This window comes from Gavialis gangeticus, unplaced genomic scaffold (genome assembly GCF_001723915.1).
Source record: "Gavialis gangeticus isolate Ggan-Ray unplaced genomic scaffold, GavGan_comp1, whole genome shotgun sequence".
NCBI classification, from domain to species: domain Eukaryota; kingdom Metazoa; phylum Chordata; order Crocodylia; family Gavialidae; genus Gavialis; species Gavialis gangeticus.
In genome coordinates, this window is record NW_017729032.1 from 115,151,650 (window position 1) to 115,158,169 (window position 6,520).

Below are 6,520 nucleotides of genomic sequence, written 5' to 3' on the forward strand. Positions count from 1 at the left end.
AGAGGGCAACACTTTCCAGAGCTGTCTCAAATCTCATTATAGAAAATATTCTTGGGCATATAGTTTCCTTCCATTCTCCTGATATGCCCAATCCATCACAATCTTTTCTTTCTGACAGTGGTTTCTAACTGTGTCAGTCTGCATGCTCTAGTGCCTCTGTGTTTGGTATTCTATATTCCCATTTTATTTTCAGGATCTTACACAGACATCTCATGTGAAAGCTGTTCAGTCTCTTGCTGTGCCTAGCATAATAGTCCACATTTCTGAACCATAAAGCAGGGATGACAGCACACAATTCACATCTTCACCTTAGCTGACAGTTTGCTGTAATTCCATGAACGTTTCTGTAGTATCCTGAATTTCCTATCTGCTTTTCCAATTCTGTTAGTCAGTTCATTCTGCTGATCATAGAGCCCAAGTAGCAAAACCTGTCAATGGCACCAAGAAATCTATCTTCCAGAGTAATGTCAGGTATTGGTTCTTCCACCTCTTGGTACATGATCACAGTCTTTTTTAGAGTAACTGCCATCCCAAAATTCTTACACAACTCAGAAAATCTTCTAAAGAATTTTTTGCAGGAAAGATTCACTGTAGGCAACCAAGGCTGTGGTCATCTACAACCAGGACATCTCTCAGTACTTGTTCTTTCACCATGGCTTTTGCTCTAAACCTTATGATGTTGAACAAGCCTACATGTAGTAAGGTTGAAGATAGATGCCATCACTGCTGTCCTTGAATGCATGAAGAAGCAGGAATGAAAAGTAGATGTTAAAAAGCATGGGGGCTAAGAGACACCCCCTTTTCACCACATTGTTGACATCAAAGGTGTTTATTCTTTGTTTTTATATGCTACATTTGGCTTCATACCTTGATGTAATGAATGAATGATGTTCAGTGGTTTGGGGGAACAACTCAGTTTCTTCAGAACAGTAAAACAGCCCTGTCTGTTGCCTAGATTGAAGGCCTTCATCAGATCAATGAAAGCTATGTATAGTATTATTTGTTTTTCTTTACATTTCTTTTACAGTTGCTTGACTGAAAATGGCTATGTAATTATAAAAGAGAGGATGGGGTAGGCATCACAGCAATTTGTTTTGTTTTTTTGTTTTATTTGTTTTTTTAAGAGTGACTACTTCTCAATTATTTGAAAGAAAGATTACAGATATATACATTCTGAACAGAAATACAGGCTTTATACGCCTAGTTACGCCTCTTGCAGCTCTAAGGTAATTGAATAAGACTACAGCTCTATAGAAAGACAGGTTTTTTAAATATCCTCCCATGCATGTTCTGTGTTGGCTAGCTCTAGGTAGCTCTTTTTTTTTGTATTCTGGTTTGGGATTCTGTCCTCAGGTATCCAAAGTTTCCCCATTTAATGTAAAGTTTTTTTTTTCTTAAGTTACATAGCAAGATGGGATATTCAAGGACATTAAGAGGCTTCCTAGGTTTCAAGGGGTTACTTTCCTCAGAGTTTATATTACAGATTTTGGTGATTATAGCTCAGAACTGTAAACCAAGGTTATGTTATCAAGGACCAACAGTGTCTACAGCAAGAAATTGTACAGATGAAAAAAGAAAAAAGAACAACAAAAGGTCATTAAGGAGGTGTGCTCTTCTTTCTAGACACCTAGCAAGAACAGCCACATTAGTTCAGTTGGTGTTCACAACCCTTAGAACTATGTTTTATTTACATGTACAACACATGTAATATCTTGAATTGGGGCATAAAATTCAGAAATTTTAGGATTCCAAAAAGTTGGAATTCCAAAGATGACAAATATCTTTTGAAAAACTCACAAAGTACTTATCTACACACTTTGGCCCAGATTCTCTTCCATATGTTCCATGTGTTAAATGTACACATAGATTCAGACACTTAAGTGTGATTCTATTACACTCCATTTGAGTCCCTGAAAAACTTAAAACAAAAAGTGGATGAAAGTTCATCTGGGACTGCTGACTTATATATGTCTAAGTTTTTTAATTGATCACACACCAGTTCTATGGCAATAGTGGGAATGTGGTCGTTCCTATCTCAACTGCAATGGCAGCAGGTAAGTCTACTGAGGTGGGGGTGGCACTGGGCTCTTCTTGGTGGGGACTGGGCTGTGCTTGGGGTGGGCAGTGGAGGTGCTGGGAGGGAGGGTATGGGGGGGCTGCAACCACCCCAACATTTGCCATAACCCCTCCCCACACAAACTTCCTCCCAGCACCAATGCCACCTGCCCTGAGCGCAATGTGGCCCAACCCTCCTGATGGGAAAAGCCCGGCCCCGGTGGCTGGGGTGAGTGGTGCCTCAATCTGCCCCTGCACCAGTGGTAAGGGAGGGAGTGAGGTTGGGCCTGGGGCTTGGGTGGGGGCTGAGGCAGGTGCTGTGCAGCCAGGGCAGGGCACAAGATGTGGGGGCTGGCTCCTGCTGCTATGGGCTGCTGCTGTAGGCTGGAGCTGGAGGCCACACTGGACTCTTCCCAGTGGGCGGTTGGGCCACACTGTGCTCAGGGCAGGCAGCAGTACTGGGAGGGGTTTGGGGCCTATGGAAAATTTTGCGGTGGCTGTAGCCCACCCTTAGCCCCACTCCTAGTGCTGCTGCCACCTGCCCTGAGGTGCAGCCTTGCTCAGCCCCACACTGAGAAAGCCTAGCACAGCCCACAGTGGCAGCCTGTTCCAGCAGGAGCTGTGCCCTCCATCCTGCACCCTGCCATGGCTGTGCAGTGCCTGCCCCAGCCCCAGCCCCCATTTCCTCCCTCAACACCAGCGGGGTGGCGGATTGAGGCTCCACTCACCCCAGCCCCTGCTCCTGCCTGTGCCCCACTACTTCCTTCACTGCTGGGGCCCCAAATCTGCCCCCCTACCCATGGCCCTTTCCTCTCCCCCCACAGACTTACCTGCTGCTGATCTCATAAAAGTGATTTTACCTCACATTTAACAAATTTTGGGTATAAAAAGGGTCATCACATAAAAGCAAATTCACATATACAAAACCCACATAAAGTGAGAAACCTGTAATGATAATGCTGCTTGCTGGTGGCCTTTGTTTGAATCATAGGAAGAGAAATAGAAATTTGCATCTTGTTTTCAGTTCAGCAATTTTTTGTCTACTTTTTATAATCACAGAAAAAATCATGTTAAACTTTTGCCTCTTTTAGCCTGGATTGTTTTATTTCTGTTTAAGTGGAATGTAACATGTACATTATATTTTATGACATTCCTTCAGATTAAATTGTATGTAATGCTCCTAACTTGATTTGTTGCAGATCACTTAGATGAATGCAATGCATTAATTTATATACGTAGTCTTTTAAAAAATAGAACCAGATAATGACCTCTCAGTTTCAAGTGTTTTGCCACAATTGATGGATAAAAGCAAATATCAAATCTGCCATGGGAAGATTTTTTTTTATTTGGAATGAGCATGAAGTGATGCCATTGAATTATGCACAGTGCTTTGTTCAGACAATTCAGACTCCACAGCATATTTCACTTGAAAGGGCTTGTAACAAAGTGACACTGAAATTCTTAATAAGTAAACACATTATACATTGAAAACTTCAGGCTCACGATCTATTTATTGTCAGGATTTAATAATATTGTCTTCAGTCTCTATTATCTGTAAATATATCTGGTAAGCTGTATATGTTTGCTTCTGTCTTTTGATTTCTGGTTCAGAAATCAAATAATACCATAGTTCAATTAATCACTGAGATGTTTACAAAGTATGTCTTTGGATTGGTTCTACAATAGCCACATTCACTGGACTTCTTGTACAAGATCTTAGAGTGCCTGAGTTCAGAATCTTAGACATTCTAAGGGCCAAGTTTAGCATTCCTCAGAAAGACATTGTTTCATTTTTTTTTTCTGCAAGAGACCTTAAGTTTTAGAAAGCAAAGGAAAAATAAAAAGAGGATGTTATGATGTAACAGCATATAGTTTCCCTAGTTTCAGTAAAATGTGCAGTTTTCTGAATTTCAGTTTCACTGATGGAAAATATGGAATATGCTGGGCCTCATAAATGAATGAAAAATACTATATATTTATTTTTTATTATAAATAAGTATTAAGTCTATTACTACACTGCTATAAAATGAAAGCTATGGGGGAGAAAGAGAGGCAAAAAGAAAGGAGGGCAGGATCAACTTGTAAGAAAAAAAGAAGCAAGGAAGCTGAAGTAAAGGATATTAAATCCACAAAACCTAAAGTGAAAAAAGAAACAGACCAAAAAGAGCTGCTTAAGTTTAATGAGATCTTATGCAGATAACAGTTTGGGTTGTTTGATTTTTGTTTTAATCACTAGTACAATTAATGATGGAAATTAATTGGACTAGATGCTAAAAGATACTGAGAAATAAAACTTCCTCCGTAAAATTTTACAGCTCTTCCCCATCTAAAAAAAGAGTACTGGAGGGAAGATCCTTGAAACAGAAAAATCAAATTAACCCCTTACTGTAGCATGGTTGTCAGAAAAATGAAACAAAAAACACGAACCCTCTATGGTTCACCACTGAATTGGTTCAGACTGGTGTGATGAAATCAGAATTAATAGAGTTACATCACCATAAATCTAGAACAATGCTATGAAGATTCTTGACATATTAATTTAGATAGTTTAATAATAAATATTTACCTTAAAGCTATCTAAGCATAATCTTCCTTATGTTGCTTCTTGATCTATTTGAAAATATGCATGGTACGTAGGACTTGGCAGGGAAAAAAATCCCATTTTATGACCAAAAGAATGTGTTCATGCTTCATTATCTTGAAACTAGGTGCATCTATACATACATTTGATCAAGGATCATTTTACTCTTGAATAAACAACTCAGGAGAAAATGCTCCTGAACAGGTGTTTACATATGCATAGAAGCAGAAGTAGATGGCAGTTTGCTGCTAATGGAAAACTGTTCCTGCTTCCTGTGGCTCTGCAATGGGCCCCTGATGCCACAAGGGGAGCTCTAAGTTGTTGTTATTATTATTATTATTATTATTATTATTATTATTATTATTCCTAATCATTATCTAAACATACTGTATTGAAACTTGAAGCCACTGGTCTGTGTCTTGCTCTCTGCTGCTAGGAAGAGAGGTGTTCTCCCTCACCTCTATGGCAACTTTTCAGATATTTGAAGTTTACTATGATGTCCCTTCATAAGTGCCTTTTCCATAACATGCCCAGCAATCACTGTATGAGAGGAAGTATCAGGACTCCTGGAGCTTGAATCTGAGTATTCAGGGCTCATAGCCAGAGGCATCCCAAGCAGCATCCCACTGCTGGATTGAGACCACCCTGGCCTGTCCCATGAGGTTCCACACTAGGGATAACATGACCCAGGGAAACCAGTCATTGTCATTTGGTCATAGAGAAACTTCAGGACATTGCTGTACTTTTCCAGACATCCAAATCCAGTACTTTCCATTAGACCATTTTTCTCCATTTTTTTAACCATCATCTGAGTTCTTCTGGAATTGACACTGAACACTTAATCAATGGAGAGCTCTTCATTCTGGGATGTTTTCAGTCAAAGACCAAAGCATTCTAAACAACCATCCTTGACCTTCAATATGCCAACAACCATGCCATCCTTGTCCACACTGAGGAAAACCTCAAGATCATGCTGGATCTTTTCAAAGAAATCTGCTGAATTTTAGACCTTCCTCTCAACACTGGGAAGACTGAAGCACACCGTCAGCCTGCCCTGGGCCACAAATGTGACCCCCATCCCACCTAAATTACCCCAAGGGAAAGACCCTGGAAGTAGTCAAGCATTTCTCCTATCTCAGTAGCCACCTCTCTCAGAGAGTGAACATTGCTGAGAAAATGTAGGACATGATCCCATGTGTAAGTACATTCTTTCAGAAATTGCTCTGGTGTGTCTTTATTCATTATAATCTCTGGAAAGACAGACACCAAGATCCAGGTCTACAATGCAGACATGCCTACTTTTCTCTATAGATGTGGAACGTGGGTAACCGGCCTACTGTCATCATCTCAAGAGCCTGGAGAGGTATCACTAAAGATGCCTCCAGAAAATACTACACATCAAATGGGAAGATCACTATACAAATGCCAACATCCTTGCTAAGTCTGGCATTGATTCAGTGATCCTTAAGCACCAACTTCACTGGGCCAGGCATTGTGTGCTTTTGCCTGACTCCAAACTCCCCCAGAAAGTACTCTACTCCCATCTTAATAACAGCCTGAGATCTCATAGTGGCCAGTACAAATGCTACAAGGACACACTGAAGGCATACTTCGAGAAAACAGATGCCAACATCAAGACTTGTGAGGAGTTGTCTGCTGACTGACTCCAGTGGTGCTGCAACCTCAGCCAAGAGACTGCGTGTTTTGAGGTAAAGTGCCTCACCCTTGAAACAGAGAGGGGAGAATGGAGGAAGGAAAAGAAGATAAATCCTAGCCTATGGCCTACCCTCCACTGTGGAAAGACCTGCAACTTCTGTGGATGGGTTTGTGGCTCAAGGACTATAGTTCATAGTTTCATAGTTTCATAGTTTGTAGGGTTGGAAG